The following is a 17,769-nucleotide window of genomic DNA, read 5'->3' on the forward strand; positions in this document are numbered from 1 at the left end:
ACCTCCTCCTCCAGCTGCTTCCTTCTTCCTGCTCACCTCCTCCTCCTTACCTCCTCCTCCTCCTCACCTCCTCATGCTGCTTCCTCTTTGCGTCAACATGCAACACAGTGTGTACTGAGTACTAACCAGGTACATACAGGTACACACCTGATACTTACAGAGTGCCAGGTATATCCTCAGAACATACGCTGTAAGTATCAGGTAAATACCCAGTATGTACCACAAAAGTGCCAGGTAAGCAACAAGTAAGTATCTAGCATGTACAACAAAAGTACCTTGAAAGTACCCAGTAAGTGCCAGGTAAGCACCAGTTAAGTACCTGGTTAGTACCCAAGAAGTATGTAGCCTGTGAGTAATAGGTAATTACCTTGTATGTACCAGGTATGTAGCCTGAAAGTCCAGGTACATACTGGTACACACCCATTAAGTACCATGTTACCAAGTACCAGGTACACAGCCTATAAGTACTGGGTACATACCAAGTATAGGTTTGTATTTAGTACGTACCAGGCTGTATTTTGAACCAATATCTTCATTTACCTTCAGCAGGAAAAACAAAATAAGAAAAGAAAATGTTCTTAAAAATCAGGAGAATTTCTTAAATTCTTCTTCACTGAACTCTGATCTAATAACTGTGACATTTTAAACACATTTATTAGTTTTATTTAAACAAATCCTCTGGTGTTTGATGCAGAGCCATCTGCAGGACTGGTGGTTAAATGCTGACATGTGTTGCAGGAAGTACTAAAATCGTTACACACAAGGTTTCTCAGGTGTTTCCACTTACCCTGATGAGGCCTCGCCCCCCTGGAGGGACGGAGGGGTTTGGACCGCTCAGGTTTGTTTTTAAAGATCAATAACAACAGAAGTTATCGTTCGGTTCTGTTATTGGAGAAAACTTGTTTAAGTGTTGACCTGAGGAGGGATAATCGTCACACTTTCAGGGTCAGTTTTGAGCAAAACGATCTCACAGAAATATGTGGCTGATATCGTTAAATGCTCCCGTTAAACGGGGAGAGTTGGCGCCGAGGTTAGAGAGGCGAGCCGATCAGGAGGTTGCAGGTTTGATTCCCCAAACCTTCGTCCTTATTAGCCGGACTGTGGTTACTCTGTGTGTGAGGGGAAGAATTAAGAGTGTGATGAAATAATATATCTGATCTTACCTGAACCCAGATCTGTTCTCGAGTTTCAATAGAATAAATTTTACCTGTGCACATTTTTAGAGGTGCTTTTTAATCCTTTACTGCTTCCCTCTCCTGGTTGGCAGGCTGGCATCTATAAGTTACAGAAACATGCATGTTTGTAATGCGTGAAAAATAAGGAATCTGTCGTGAATTCAAGCGTTTTTGTTTTTGTTTTGGCTTTGAGTCTCGTTTTTCTGTTTTCAGGGGTTGTGTTTCAGTTTGGGTTTATTGTTTCTTTTATTTTATTATTTTGTCTTTGTTTCTTGTCATCCTCCACTTGTTTACTTGCCACACCCATCTCCACCTGCCTGCAGTTACAATCACTCACCTGTGCCCACTTCCCCTGATTATCCTCTGTCTTTAAAACCCGGTCATCTCCTCCGTTTACTCTTTGCTTGTTGCTTCCTGCATCGTCTTGTGTCTCCAGTCTCGCCTCACCGTTCTGTATTTGCTTGGGATTTTTGTTATGTTTAGTTTTGCTGCCCCGTCAGCTTCTTGTTTTCTTGTTTAGAAATAAATTTTAGTTTTGTTTTGATGAGTCAGGGTTCATGCTCAGAAAAAACAACTTTTAATTCTGCGTCTCAGTGAATTTATCAGCTGGTTGAGCGCAGAGAGCAGGGGATCTGTTTGCACTGATTTCAGATCAGCTTTACTTTCAGGGAAATAAATCATCTACAGCTGATGTCTGATCTCAGATCAGCTACATTGCATTAATGCACTGCATGGGTTTTTCAACAAACGCTACTTTAGAAGCTCAGTGGATTTTTTTAAACATTTTATTCTGATTCAAAATTTCTTTATAACTTATAACATTCCTTTTTTTGGAGCATCCCTTTGAGTTTCAAACACATTAGTCTAAATATCATGTATTTATTTAACTCCTCTTCATTTCTGCATCAATCCGTGTTGTCAGCTCACATCTTTGTTGCTTCATTCCTCGTCTTGCTTCCCTGCTTGGAAACTAGTCTCTAAATCAGCTTTGAGTAATAAAATCCCAGATGTTCGGACAAACAGACCAATAATCCTCCAGCACAGAACAATCAGACATGATTTCATTATCTTTGTTTAGCAGAGATTTTGGCAAATTAAAATATTTAAAACACCTGTCTCTTAATCCTCCCTGAAGCTGAAGAACAATTTGTGCATCCATAAAAACTAAAGAGTTTTATATGCCAGTGTTAAAACCTTCTAATTGTTGTAGTTATAGTGGTAAATGTGCTTCTATTATGTTTTATTGAAGGTGAAGCTGAGAGTTTGTGTCCTAATGTCAGATAATTACTCTCAAACTCAAAGAAAAGCAAGCTGATTCGATTCATAAAATACTTAAAAAGCTGATAAATATGAAGCAAGTAGAGAAGTTACAGAAACTAGGCGAGGTTAAATGCTATCAAATTAAAATATTTATCATTTTTGCTCAAATGACGTTGATGTTTGTTGTAAAACGCCCAGCCCTGCACAGATTCATCTCTGATAGCTTCAAGATCTCCCTCCTCCTCCTCCTCCTCCTCTTCCTCCTCCTCCTCCTCTTCCTCCTCCTCCTCTTCCTCCTCCTCCTCCTCCTCCTCCTCCTCCTCTTCCTCCTCCTCCTCCTCCTCCTCCAGCGATTATCTCATTTTCTCAGTTTAAAGGTCAGAGTGTCTCTTCTCTTATTTTCTCACGGATCCTGCACCTGTTCATCACGGTGCAAAGGAGATATTTGCAGACTGGAACCGGTGGGCCCGGTAGAGCCTGTTTACTTTGGACATTTTTAAGGAAATATAACCTAAAAACAAAAACTGAAAAGAACAATATAATAAGCCAATATAATAAACGTCTTGTGTGCTCAGACGTTTATTTGTCTGCCATCAGTCTTTTACACAGAAACTTCTATGCCAATCAGCACATTACACCACAGTTACCCATAATCCCTGAGTGGGATTTATTTAAGCTGAATAAACTTAATAAACAAGCAAAGATCTTAAAGAGATAGTTCAGACATTCTGAAGTGGGGTTCTGTGGAAAAGTCACGAACGAATCGTATATCCTGCAGTGTTGTTTTCAAGCAGCTGCAGCGAGCTGTAGCACTTCCTGTCAAACTAACCGTTTATTAGAAACTGACAGCGACGTGAAGGGCGTTAAAGTAGCATTAGAGTTGTTTTAAGTTGTTCAAAGAGCGATCTACTGCAGGTAAGATATTAATTGTTCATGAGCTTTCAACAGAAACCAACTTCAAAATGTTCAAACTGTTCCTTCAGAAAATACTCAGGATTATTAAAGAATAGCGTGTTTGTCTAAACCCAGCGACCCAGATGTGCTTCTCCCAACAAAAACCCTGATCCAGGCGTGTTTATACAACGTCTGAAAGCTTTTTAAGGTTGGAAAACTTTCCTCAAACTAAGAAGAAAAACAGTTGACCTGTTCTAAAAATCACCAGTCTTAAAAAACAAACAAACAACAACAACAAAAGTTAGAGATGTGAAATCCTCTGCATCCTGCACATGTTTGGAGTCACTAAAGCTGGAATTTGACCTGCTTATTTCCCACCACCAAACTCAGCATGTGGTCCTTTCTGCACGTAGGTCTGACAGGCAGCTGGTGTCGCTGGGCACGATTAGTCCTGGTTGTTTACTGGAAATCACACAAACTGCACCCAGAGTTCAGAAATAAGTTCTGAAAAAACTAGATTGATTAATTAAGATGTGAGACATCCTGTCAACATGATGATGAGTCGAATAAACATTTACAGCTCCCTGTTTCAGCTTCTCCTCACATTCACTTCTATCGTTTTTCTTTTAGTTCTCTGTTCGAAGTTTCGCCCACGTTCACGTCAACATCTGACACTAAATTTTTCTGTTTCTATGTCAGAGAAGCGGGCTAAGTGAGCGTGACTTCACGGGCCAAATCCTGCACGTTGTCACGTCTGTACAGTGTTCTGAGACAGCTCGTTATTCCTTCCTGTGGCGTCTCACCAGATGCACATCTGCCTCCCAACTGGCACTCGTTCTCACGTTTGCTCCGTCCTTCATCCCCTTCTGACCACGCACGACTGTCAGGAAGCAAAGCTCTCGTCTTACGTCTCCTAATTCTGCACGAAATAAATAAAAAGCTGCAGGCTAACGTTGGAAAAAGCTTCAGGCTTCGGGAGTGAAATTATGAAGTGGGTGGAAATTCAGTGAGCGGGAACCGAAATGTGTTTTTTATTAGTTTATTGCTTGTTATTTGACAAACGAAGGGCTGGACTTGGTATTAAACAAGCATTAAAAACAGGTCAGTGGGTTCAGAGCTGAAACATGTTGATGTTTTCTCCTTGTGGTTAACATAAAGTTGCATTACTGCTCAAAACTTCTCATCCAAAACGTTAAAAAACAAAAACTTTCTCTCAGGAATTGTCACATGTTGGATTATATCAGTAAAATGATTGAATTTGTTTCGGCTGGGATGTGCCGCCTTGCTGCCTGTGATTCAGATTTATATAGAAATGTTTTTTTTCTCTGACTTATTCAAGTTGTTTGGTTCTGATCTGAAGAAATAATTAGTAATCTGCAAACTGCATGTCTCTGCTTTACTCCTTAAAAAAATAAATTAAGAAAAATCATTCATTAGTCATCAGCTCTCATTAAAATAAATATTTACCAGCATTGTAGTAATAAATTAAATGCAGATTTAATCAGAGATCAAACAGAAAATGCTCTCAGTCGACTGTTAAAATAAAAAAAGTATTTAAAGTAAAAAAAAGTATAGTTTGGATTATTTTTATTATTATATATATTAATATCAGTTATCAGAAATGAAGGCAGCTTTTGTCCTCTTCTGTCTGATTTAGTTTCCAGTTTTCTCACTTTATAATTTTTTTTTTTAGTAAATCTTAAACATTTCGGTGTTAAAATCTGTTTTGATCCTTTTAAAAAAACAAACAAATGTTTTAAAATCACAGAGAATTGATCTGACTTTTCTCCAGTTTTGTTGAATAAATACATTTCAGCTTCAGGATGTTTTAGATATAATCTGTTTGTTTCATGTTTTCTCACATTTCGGACGTACCCGAACCGTTTGTCTGTTAGCCAAATATCTTGGGAACAGCTGGACGGATTTTAATGAAACTCTCAGGAAGGACACACAGAAAACTGCCGGATCAAAACCTGCAAACCAAACCAAACCAAAGTTTTAACTCAGCAGGTTATCAGTTTGACACAAAACTCAGTTTTCACTGAAACATTGGGTTAAAATTACTAATTTATAAGATTAGAACTCCTAAAAGTTATCTGAGTTATTAGATAATTACAGCTTGGGTTGCTGCTAACAGCTAGTCAGCACTAACTAATGTTATTTTACCAAACCAACTACTTTAAACCTCTTCTTAGTTGCTTATTTTCTTATTTCATCGTAAAGCAGAGGTCCAGTCAGGTCCGATTTGCTCACCGTCTGGCCTCAGATGATGGGCTGGGAAGATCCACGTGACTCATCTTCGGGTCAGACGTTGACCTTTGACCTAATTATAAACCCCTACATTTACCCTGATAACATCCACAAACCCAATTCAAGATGGCTGCCACAGCTAATCAACCTTAGCCAAAATACTCGACCCGTTTGATCAACCTGGTCTTAAATTAGCGAGCAGCGACATCACAAACAGGGCTCCTTTTCGCCGTTGTCGTTAGTTTATCTGAATCAAAATAACAAACCGCTAACAGGAAATAAAACGCTGATCACATTTTGAGTCTTTCAGGAGAGCGCTCTGCTAAATGTTGACAGCTGTTTTCTCAATAAACGCAACAGAGTCTGTCAGTTTATGGATCTGTTCACAATCAGCTTTCACTGCAACAGCATACTTCTCCCAAATTCTTTCTTTTGAGGCGTATCGTCTTGACTGGCCATAAATCTCGTACATGAGAAGGGTTCAGAATGAAGCAAAGAAAGGCAGGACCATTATCCTGTCAGCTTGGAGCTTTTTTGATGGATACTCAAAGAGGAAGGAATTTAAATACAACATTTTCTCACTCAGAAGCTGCTCCGTCGGCAGAGCGGATCATTTTAGTTCTGGTCATTTCAGAATAATTTCATTAAAAGCTGCAGATGAACTGATCAGCTCCATAAAAGCAGCTGTTTTTTGCTGCAGACAGGTGTGTGTGATCACAAGGACAAGCTGGAAAGACACCAGCAATAACCTCAGAGAGGCCCATCAATCTGGGGAGGGTCAAAGGTCATTTCCAAACAGTCCGGAGTCCATCATCCTGCAGAGAGAATAAATATTCACGAGTGGAAAACCTTTCGGACAGCTGCCAGTCTTCCCCCGGAGTGGACGTCCAGCAAATTTCCACGAAATGAGCTCCAGGTCAGCCTCTGCAGGCCTCAGTCAGCAGGTGAAAGGTCAAAGGTCATCGCAGGACAGTAATCTTCTTTCTGAAGACAACATCGGTTTGCAAAGTTTCATCTGAATGATCTACTGAGGAGAGGCTCATTAGGAAATCAGTTTAAAGATGTCAGATTCACAGTAAGTTTGATATTTGTCTGCAAACTCTGAGCTTGTAAAGAAAAAAATAACTTTAAGCCTTTTTTCAGGATGTTGTTGAGCGGACGGTCATTACTGCTGATGGAAACTTTTATTTGGAGCCTTGAATGTTCTAAAGGTGCAGCGGGGAACAGTAAATGTAGCAAATTATCACATTCCTGAACGTCGGGACTTTATTGGTGGACGTTTACAGCTTTGCTTCACTGACAACCAGGAACACACTCATCTCACTCCGTGGAAAAAAGAAACTGTTTGTTTTAAATCCATTAGATGTCGGCGCCAGTGAGGAGAAGATCCTTACAGCCTGTTCTGATTTTTACTGTTTTAGTATCATTCAGCCAGGATCAAGATGTGGAAGTTGTAACAAAGTTCCTGCAAATAAAGACTCAATTAACAAAATCCAAACTTGACATGGTCAACATCTTCCATTCTGCAATAAAAAACAAACAAATAACTTTTTATTTTTATATCTTGCATAAAAGGGTTTTGAAAATCTATGTTTTGAATAAATCAAAATGCAAATGATGCATTAAAACTTTATTATTCCAGACAAACTTCTGACTCAAACTTTTTTAACTCACAATCCGTGTGGTTTCTGCAGCACCTTCACCGTTTTACTAAGTTCTTTAAAAACAATAAAATCAATCTCACAGCTGTTATTTGACATTATCTGCAGATTCAGTTACTTTGTTTTCTATTTTACTGCATTTTACTCAACATCAAATGAATCTTAACATGTTTGCATCAAGACAAACAAACTCTTCACCGCTGGATCTGAGGCAGACGTGCACCGTGATTTATGACACGTCGACTCAGTGAACTGCAGGTAAATATTTCAGAATCACTAACTGAAAAAATAAAACGAGAACTGACTAAAGACTGGAAGAATAAAGAACATAAAACTAAACCAAGATGATCCAAAGAACCACAAAAATTAAAAATCCTGAAAAACAAAACCATCAACATTACAGAGCCATAAATCCCAACATTTTCAGTTTGTCATTAAAGTCTTATTGTGTCATGTTTTGGGTGATCTATGGTGAGAAATTCCGTATTTTCACATTTGACCAAATATCTTCTTTTGCAAGAGAAGGAGAGTGGTATTTGGTGAAAAAATACTAAATCAGGGGGGAATAAAATGCACAATAAAAGCTGTCATTGGGTTGGAACCCAGCAGGAAATGAAAAACATAGAAATGTTGCTGTCAGAATATGACAGCCTGCTCTAAATTTTCCACGAACATCGTGAGGGTTAACTGCTGGCAGCAGCTTGAAATTACTCAAGTCAAGTTTCCGATTCTTTCTTTACACCACACGCTTTCTCTTAGACGGCCATTTTTAACCCCGATGTTCAGAAGATTGCGTTTTGCCCCACGCTTCACGTGCAGTTGCAGCTCGCAGGCCGAGGTGTGCTCACGCAGAGTATGACCTGAAATCACACGTGTTGTTCCCCTCACAGATGAAGCTGGTGTCAGAGCCACATCTATATGAAAACTGACCAGGGAGGGGTTGAAATGAACCCATAAATGTCTGCAGGAAGAGGAGGAAGCAGTAACTTTTAACAAGATGCACATTCTCAGAGACTGATGAGGAAGATTAATGTTTCGACGTGGACTTTTTGTCACTCTTACCACCAAAAATAAGACTTACGTCATAAGCCAAACGTTTCAAAGATCCATCTTGGAAATCTTCTGAGGAGCAGCTGTGGCCGTATGGTTGGGGCTTGGAGGTTGTTGGTTTGATTCCACCTCCACAAACCACATGTTGAAGCCTCCTTGGGCAAGTCATTGAACCCTACTTTGACCCCGATCTGCAAACTGGTGTGCAACAAAATCCGCTTCATCGCTGAGGCTGTTCAAACAGGTTATTTATTAAAAGTTGGTATTTATTGTTTCTGCAGAGCCGCACTTCAAAGCGACTAAAATACATCACTCCTTTCACTCATGCATGGAGACAAACTTAACAAAACCTGAAAAATGCAACTGCCTGGACAGATAACGACACCAGGTAGCTTTAAATGTTGCCTAAAAAGTGTCCACCAGATGTTTGTCAATCACACGATTTCTTAATTACTGCTCCTCCAGAATCATCTGCTTTACAAGAAAATAACTGGAGGACTTTGCTCTGTTTTCCTGTTTTTAATTATTTATAAAATAAACCAAAACATGCAGCTAAAGTCAATTAATATTACAACAAACACAAACTCTGAACAAATGCACAATCTGTCTTTTCAGCTGCTCCACAAAGGAAACACAAAAACATTAATAAATGTAGATTTATATGCAAAGATGAAGCAGCTGGAATAGAGACCAAACTGGTGTTTCTTTAAAGTTTTTTTCATTTTTAATTATTTTAAACCGCAGCAAACATGCAGCGTTACACAACATCACATTAAATGAAAGAAGTTCCAGGTTGAAAAACTTTCCTCTACAGTGTTTTCACTTTTAAAAGAAGCTCTGCAGGTCTGTGATTACAGCCAGCTCTTCTTTTATTTCATATTTTTATTGCACACTTTTAAGTTGCTCGGTTTAAAACTACAAACTGTGATGAAGTCAGTGATCGTCTCTCTGTGCCGTATGTTTTTACTGTCATAGAAAAAAAAAGTTGTATTTTTTAACCTCTAAATCAATAAATAAAATAACAGTTCTGTTACATGCTGTCAATGCAATAAATAAAAGCACAACAGCAAACAAAGTCAATTTATGATCATTTATCTTATTTATGATGAGCTCCAGTCGAATAAAAACCAAATCTGACCATCAGGCCAGCCTGCTTGAAACCATCTGTTGTTTTATTTCTTTGTTGTGCTGCAACTCCTCAAAATGAAGCCATAAACAGTAATTATGATGTCAACTCCTCTGCAGAACTCTTGAGAAAGAGTGTTTGGTTCCTGCCAGCTGCAGCTCTTCATGCCTTTAGCTCGACTTTTGGCTCGCCCGCCTCCTGACGGCAGAACATTCTGTAACGTTCAAGGTGGCTGAGAGCGTGCAGGTTTCAGATTCACATGCTGTTAGCTGCTCCAATGGCTAAATGTAAAAATGCATGAATACTTTTCAGAGATACAAGCAAACATGAGCATTTTGGTTCTACTGGATATCATCTCTGTCAAATAATGTACTATTTATATCATATATTATTACTTGTAGTTATCTGTAAGACCACAAACATCAATGGATGCAGTTTTGCATCTTTCAGGAGTATCTTCAAACCAATGTAAACAAAATCAGCTTTAAATTCTGGTGCATCGCTTCATCATGTGAGAACTGCAGCTAGCAACATGCTAATTAGCATAAATACTGTTTGCATCTTTTGTTTATGTTAAATTAACTACTGCTAGTTATAAACACATCACATCCATCCATCCGTCCATCCATCCGTCCGTCCGTCCGTCCGTCCGTCCGTCCGTCCATCCATCCATCCATCCATCCATCCATCCATCCATCCATCCATCCATCCATCCATCCATCCATCCATCCATCCATCCATCCATCCATCCTTTGAGGATCCTGACTCTTGCAGACATGTCTCGTTCATGTTATCCTGTAGGTGGAGCTGTAGGCTGGCAGGCTCTTGGTCCTGCCCTTCCTAAAGCCACATCACTTCCTGCTCCAGCAGTCTCACCTGTCTCCAATCAGCCTAGTTGATGAGAGGCTATATAAGGCCAGCTCAGACCACAGCTAAGCTCTGGATTTTACAGTTTCTTTGGCACAGAGATTTTTTATTTATTTTATTTTTTGTACTTACCTCACCTTCATTTATCTCTGATGAGATCTCCTAATCAAGCAAGCAAGTAAACTTCAACAAGAAAATATTCACCAAACCACTTACCTATTCCTCAGAATCTGAAGAAAAAAAACCCAGAATCAAGTAAGGAAGAGACATGAACTCATCACTGGAACGTTCTCAAGATCCACTCCTACTCGTATCTCCTTTCCAGTAAAGATGACCTCTGACTTACCTCCACACAACTCGCAATAATCATTGTAGATAATGTCAATAAATCTTTCCCACCTTTCCTGGGCTCAGAGCTTTGGATTCTATTTACTGTTAATCTGAAACCATCCAGCCAATCGTATTCTTCACTTCTGTGTCCCGATAGGGCAACAGGCCGGTGTTTATCTCTAGCAGTCATGGAGGTAAAACCTGTAGTTCATTGTTCATCCTGTTCAGCTGAACTTGATCCTGGCTTGGAGTTTAGATTTTTACTCTTCTAACACACAGGTTAACATGCACAGTAATGTTTTGGTGTAAATTCTCTCAGAGATTTGCCAAAACTAACACAAAAACAAACATTATTTCCTCCTTTTTGCTCATGCTTAGTAACCATAAAGAGTCGACACAAATCCCTAAACAATATTAAGATAAATGTGCCGGAGAATAGATGAATTTTAGGAGCTGAAGGTGGTTTTAAAGTAAAAAGATGAACTTTTAAAGTTAAAATACCAAAGAAATGCATTAATTTTTTTTTCTACATTGAAGTAATCCATTGCTGCAGGTCAGTTTGCATCATAGCAGCCATGGCAGCTTTAAACACCAACAATAAAAGCTGGAAATATTTCTCTGCAGGTGAAAAAATCAAATATTTTTAACCAGAAGGGAAGTGAGAACAGGTAAACTGCTGTTCTCACGAATCACGCACTCATTCCTGAGAAACAAAGCAACTAAAGTTTATTTAATGTTTATAAAATATTTATTCGATTACGTCTTTTCATACCGGAGAGATCGCTTCTCCTGGAAAACAAGGATTACCTTAACATGGGTCAGAAGATGAAATAAGGAAGTTATTATCAGGAGAGATGGCAGAATCTCCCAGAATCCTTTAAATTGCCTGAATGTTCCTGTTAGTTCTGGTCTCCACCCTGAGCAGTTTCTGGATAAACGCTGAGGGAATGTGGTTATCGTAGACGCTGCTTTGATTTGGTCTGTATTTACAATAACTGAGGTTTGCTTTTCTACCTTAGCTTCACGTTCATCACATGTTAGATGTGTGTTTATTGGTTTGACATGTACAGAAATTAAAGGAGAGTTTTCATGAGATCTGACCTCGGTTCGTATTTAAAGTTCCTACACAGCTACTGATTTATGTAAAATAGTGCAGTAATCCTGTTTTAAACCCTCTATGTCGTCTCCATCTTTCTTCTGAACGTTCGACCAGCCTTTGTTGGAAACATATTCTCTGCACGAGTTTATTTTCGTGGTTTTCTGATCTTTGATTTACTGTTTGACATCCGGGCCCTTCATCATCTGGACTGATCTGCAGACATGGCTGAAGCCAAAGACGAGCAGAGCTTCTCTGGGATTTCTGAGCTGAAAGTGAAGGTTTTAAAAGCGATATATGCCTGATTATTCTCTGCTCCTTTTGATAAGAAACTATTTGCTTACATTTGTTTTAAACTAATGTTTCATAGCTAAGTGAGAGCCAGTATAAATGTAGAACAAATAGATCAACATCTTTTACAGTTTTCCAATTAATCGAAGTTTGCAGCATTGAAAAAAAAGTAATACATAATGAGGTCATTTACTGATTTTTAAAAAAAAAAGGAATATGGTTTGTTGGTGTGGAGGACAAAACTCCAAAACTTTGGACCTTTCAGTCTTGAATGGAGAAAACTCCTTGGAGATAAAACATTTCGACACCATCCAGAAACGCTGCCGCCTCCTCTGGACCAAAGAGGAGAACTGTTCTGAGGTCAGATGGGTCCAAAGCCTGCCTCTCTGATGGTATGGGGGTGCATTAGTGCCTCTTGCACATCTGGAAAGGCTCCATCAGCTTTTAGAACATCTGCTCCCATTCAGATGACGTCTTTTTCAGGGAAGGCCTCTCATATTTCATCAAGATAACGTTAAACCTCCTGCATCCATCACAGCAGCGTGGCTTCATCACAGAACGGACCTGCCTGCAGTCCAGACCTCTCAACAGGTAAAAATATGGGATGCATCGTGACTAGAATCCTCCATCAGGGCAGAATGGGACAACATTCAGCAGCTGCTCTCCTCAGGTCCTGGATGTTTACAGACTGATGGGAGAAGCTGCACAGAAGGTGCCAAAAAACTCAAAACAACCATCTTTCTCCCTAATTGTGGTCCCACTTCTTAGTTTCAACATTTGACCTGTTTCTTATGTTTCACTGCAAATAAAGTATGGATTTATGAGTTTTCCAATCAATTGCATTCTGTTCTTTTTTTTACATTTTACACAATGTCCCAATTATTTAGAATCAGGGTTATAAATTTAAGGTTTATTTTACTAAATGGAAGGTACTTGCCTCTTAAAAACAGAAGCGTGAGCATATTTTGATCTTCCATTAACGGCACTTCACCAAAGGGTCTGGTTCACATTTATCTGTCCGAGCTCGACAGAATTTGACCTTTCCCATTCCCCAAATCTGTGCAGCCGTGGTCCCGCCTCCAGTACAAGCCTCCCAGTATGTCTTCATTATCAAAAGCACAAAAGATTGCCAAGGTAATCCTTCTGAAGCAGAGATAAAGGAGAAACCAGAGAAACGAGGATAAAAAGAGACTCGGGCAAAGAAAAAAAACCAAAGAACACCGTTGGACAGAAATACATAAATCAGCGAAAGGGAGGAAAATTGACTCAACCCCCCCAAAAAAACAGTAGACTAAATCAGAGGTGAACTGAGGGATAACAGCGGGAGAGGAGAAGACTTTGAGACAACGAGGACTTAAAGGGGGAAGCGAAGAGTCGACGGAGGCACACCGAAGAGACGTGACGGACTGTCAGACAGGATCCACAGGTCAGGTGAGTTAAGATTTCCATCCTGTTTCGCTAAAACTCTTCCTGGACGGCGTCTCTGCGCTCTCGATTGAGACGTCAGGGCTGCAAACCGTAGGCTTGGGTTGAACCTAACTCGACTTCCCGTTCGAGAAGCAGAGAAGAAGAGCGTTGGAGTTGGAGCTCCACAGCTGTAAACTCGCGTCGTTAGGCTGTAAAAGTTTACTGCAACACGGAGTTCCTGGTGCCAACGCTGTCAGGGCTCCATCTGTCGACTGAACCATCGCGATCCAGAACCAGGAAATAAATCAGCTGGGAACCGGGGATTTTATGACCTGTGACCTCAGGAAAGAGCTCGCAGTTTGAACCCTGTCTTTAACTCGTCAAGTCTCAAGGTTTCATTAGAAAAGCCATCATCATTAATATTTGTTTTTTATACATAAACTCTGATAAAACTTGCTTCCTTTCAGACACTGGATTACTTTTACTGAAATAACATTGAGGCCTCTACAAGGAAAAATACAAAAAGTTTAATATTTTCTTTGCAAAATTAACTTTTTGTTGTTTTTTCTCTTTAAAATTAAATTATTAGTCTCTTTATCCAAACTGTGAGGTTTTCTTTTTTAAAACTAGCCAAAAAAAACCTCATATTATTAATGAAATTATTAAAAATAATGGGTTATAAGTCTCGATGACCCACTCTTATTTAAAACAACAGGTTGTCTGGCAGAGAGCCCTAAAGGCAGATTTCTTTAGTTTCTGCAGAGACATTTTGTTTCCATTAAATTACCAGTCAGTCGTGTGTTTTATGTCATATTAGATGGAATAAAAACAAACCTTTTGACGTTTAGAAAGAAATAATCTCCTTTTTATTTTTTGCATGTTTGCATCATGAAAACGTGGCAACTCTGAGATTAATTTAAATTCAAATTAAAGATTTAAACACGCTGGATAATTAGAATAATTTACTTGTGGGAGAAGGTGAAGAGAGCAGAACGGTTCCAGATGCAGGCGGTAAAAGAACCGACGGACTGATTTACTCTGCAGGAAAAGACCGAAACAAACAAGAGTTCACTTAAATAAGTCATTTAGATCAAAACAGATTTAACTTTATTCTGTCTTCTGCTGTTTTATAACACATAAACTCTGCTGCCATCAGGACGAATGTTTACAATATTTGCTCTCCAAAAAAAAAATAAAACTGTATAAAGATTAACAGAACATGTGCATGAAATAAATAAATAAATAAGAATAGAATTAAAAACACAAACAGAACAGAAAACTTAATGTGTTTGTAAGAATAATTAAACTTTAAAGTTTGAAATAAATGTTTACTTTTGTTGTTTTGCGTCGAATAATCAAAGTTTGATTGTTTCAATAATCTTTTTTTCTAAATAGTATTTAAGATTCAGCAAGTTTTGATAAATAATAAAATAAAGGTTAAAGAAGGCATCCTGTGTTTCCATCACACAACTGAAATAAAATTTAAGAAAGAAAGAAACTGAGCTTTATTACAGGAAATAATTTAAATTAGGTGGCTGCAGAAAATAAAGTGCAAAAAAAAGTGTAAAAATTATTTATACTGTGTCAACATGCAGGAATGTGCAAAAATTATATTTTATGTTTCAAATGTTAGGAAATAAAACCTTAAAACAAGAACAAAACCAAAATAAAAATAAACTAAAAAACATTTTTTAAGCCAATCAGTCGTCTCGACAGGAGCACAGGTTGAGAGTTTAATAAAAGAAAAGAGAAAATTTATAATTTCCTATAAATTTATTTCAGTTTATAGGAAATTTAGTTTCACTAAAATCTCCGTGTTTAATTATAACAGAAAGAGAGATTTTTAAAACCCCAAATATCTTAAATTTTGATCTATTTTCAGCTACATAAATAAACAAACAAAAAAACAAAAAATGTTTAAGAAAACTGAGTTGTGTCACATTTTCAGAGAACCTTAAAGTCTTTTTGTCTATTTTACACAGCAGTTTTATTATTTAATTATTAAATCTTGTTTTAAACACATTTATTATTAGTTCATTAATTTGAGGAAACAAAAAACATCCCGGGAATGAATTCCTTCTGCAGCTTTAATGAGTAAAGAGTGTGTGAAGCAGCTTTTTACTCCATTTAGCGTAAAATAAAATATTATTTCAGCAGAAATAACGAGTCCTAGAAAGTTTTTATTGTCTTTTATTCTGTTTCTGGTTGAAAAATGACTTTGTTGTAAAGTTTGTGACCTGAAGCTGCCATGCTCCGTTGGAAAGACACATGGCTTGAAATAAAAGTCTTTTTCTTTAAGTGTCATTAAACTTCAAAGGATAATGGTGATGGGCTCCTTATGCAGGACGATCTCGTATTGCATCGAGCTGCAGAAAAAACAAGAATTAACCTGCTGGACTGAAGAAAAAACAGGAATTATAAATAAGATCTGAGTCTAAAAACAGAGAAATTACAGATTATTTGTGATTATAGCAGAAAAACACAGAAATCATCTGATTTTCTGTCAAAATCTGCACTTTTTTTTATTAAAACGCCTCATTTTTATGCAATCGGCTACAAATAATACATTTTTTAATATTTACAGGTGTTTATTTATATTATTACACAGCGTCTCAGTTTAAATTCTTGATCTCTGCTGACATTTGATAAAAACACAGAGTTTATACAGATTTATATAAATATTTGATAGCATGAAACTGATGCAAATTTCTGCTTATTTTATAATAAAATCAAAAATCTCCTACAGGTTCTTTTTAAAATGCTGATTTTAGTCTATTTCAGATCAACATACTGGAGTTTTATTTCCTCTTTAAATATAAAAAGTTAATCTTTTAATTTCAAAACGAGCGAGCAGAAAACGTTAAAACCTGTGTGTGTGATGGAAACTTTTATTTTCCAAATCCTAACCTTTATTTATTAAGGCTTTGCTTTTATCCTTTTAAAGTAAAGTAAAGTTGAGAAGAAAATAATAAAAGAGTTTGTTAAAACCTTCAACACCTCAGTTTGTAAGAAGAAGAAAACAGAATCTGGTGATTCAACTCCTCCTGAACCAGTTTTATAAATGTTTTATACGTAATAAAAACCAAACAAAGTGTTTTCCAGCTGTTTTATTCTGACTAAGAGATAAAAAATAAATAAAAAGACAAAGAGGAGCTGTATATCAAAGTGAAGCCAGGAGCTTTCACTTTCAAAAGGAACCTTTTTGCATTTAATGCCATCCTCCATGATGCTTCAAACTGCAGAAAATTATTTCAAATGAGAACCAGGCCAGCGGATCTCTCTGATGTTACTCTTTTTTTCAGGCGTGCGGGGGTTATTAGACGTGTTTTTTCAGAAATCTGTGTGTGTGTGTGTGAGATGAGACAAGTCAAATCTGATCCCCTGACTGGTGAAAGTCAGATGTTTTTATCTCAGAACTCTGGACGGTTTATTTGTGAAATGTTTTCTGATTTGGGAGCGAGGACCACAGAGGCTTTGAATCTGCTGCAGAAACTCAGATTTTTACCGCTCTGAACCTTCAGGTGTTACGTTAATCATCTCATGACATCCATGACAGAAAGGCCAACCAGGAGCTGCTGTCTCCAGAACTAAAGTTTGCAAAGCAGTTTACATTAATTGTAATCATGATCTTTATCTTCTCCACAGCTCACATGGGGCAAAACACTCAGGTTGCTTTTATATTATTTGCATATTTGCATTATGATGCATCTGTTTTCCTTAAACATTATTAATATTTTCTCCAGGTGCTTCAGGTAAAACAAACCAAAGCTTCTATTTGATTTGTAACTATTTTACTTTGAAATAATCTTTTAAAACATTTTCATGAAACATTTAGATTTGCTTTAATGTCATTTTTTGCAGCACGCCTGTTTGTGACCGACTGCAAAGCTTACATATGTTTGAGCTGCAAGTCTGAAATGTGGGTATGCAGTTGACGTAAACAAAGCGCTCGTGGAAGCTGGAGTCATGTGACTGACCTGCATCAGGCTGGCTGTGGCCTGTCGAACCTCAGCAGACGTTAAACGTAAATCTGCTGAAAGAAAAGAGGAAATTAAAGAGGAGTAAACATCAGGGATGAAGCAGAGTTTTAAAAACTTTCTGCTAAACCAGAAAGTTTGTTGTTTCGGTCCTTAAAGCTGCAGACTTCACTAAACAAACACGTCCAAATCACTTCGGCTGTTTCTGTAGGTCACACGTGTCAAACTCAAGGCCCGCGGGCCAGATCCGGCCCTCTGTAACATTTCATCCGGCCCTCCAGTCTGGTTCAGATCGAGTCTCTGATTCTTATTTTGCTTAAAAAAACTGAAGTTTTCTCTGACAGTGACTTAGAAGCCAACAATATATAGTTTTAATTTCTGTATG

At 38.0% G+C, this 17,769-nt stretch overlaps 1 protein-coding gene across 2 annotated transcripts in view; it reads left to right on the forward strand.

The window, feature by feature from the left end:
* Positions 1–13,067: 13,067 nt before the first annotated feature.
* The window catches only part of asip1 (agouti signaling protein 1), an 18,628-nt gene continuing 13,926 nt past the window's right edge, over positions 13,068–17,769 (forward strand). Inside the window, exon 1 of one of the 2 annotated variants that reach the window (XM_037975353.1) lies at positions 13,068–13,426. The gene's annotated coding sequence lies outside the window, so the exon portion shown is untranslated. Of the gene's footprint in view, positions 13,432–17,769 lie in introns of both variants that reach the window. The other variant, XM_017429272.2, reaches the window with a different exon arrangement.

This window comes from Kryptolebias marmoratus, linkage group LG4 (genome assembly GCF_001649575.2).
Source record: "Kryptolebias marmoratus isolate JLee-2015 linkage group LG4, ASM164957v2, whole genome shotgun sequence".
Taxonomy (NCBI): domain Eukaryota; kingdom Metazoa; phylum Chordata; class Actinopteri; order Cyprinodontiformes; family Rivulidae; genus Kryptolebias; species Kryptolebias marmoratus.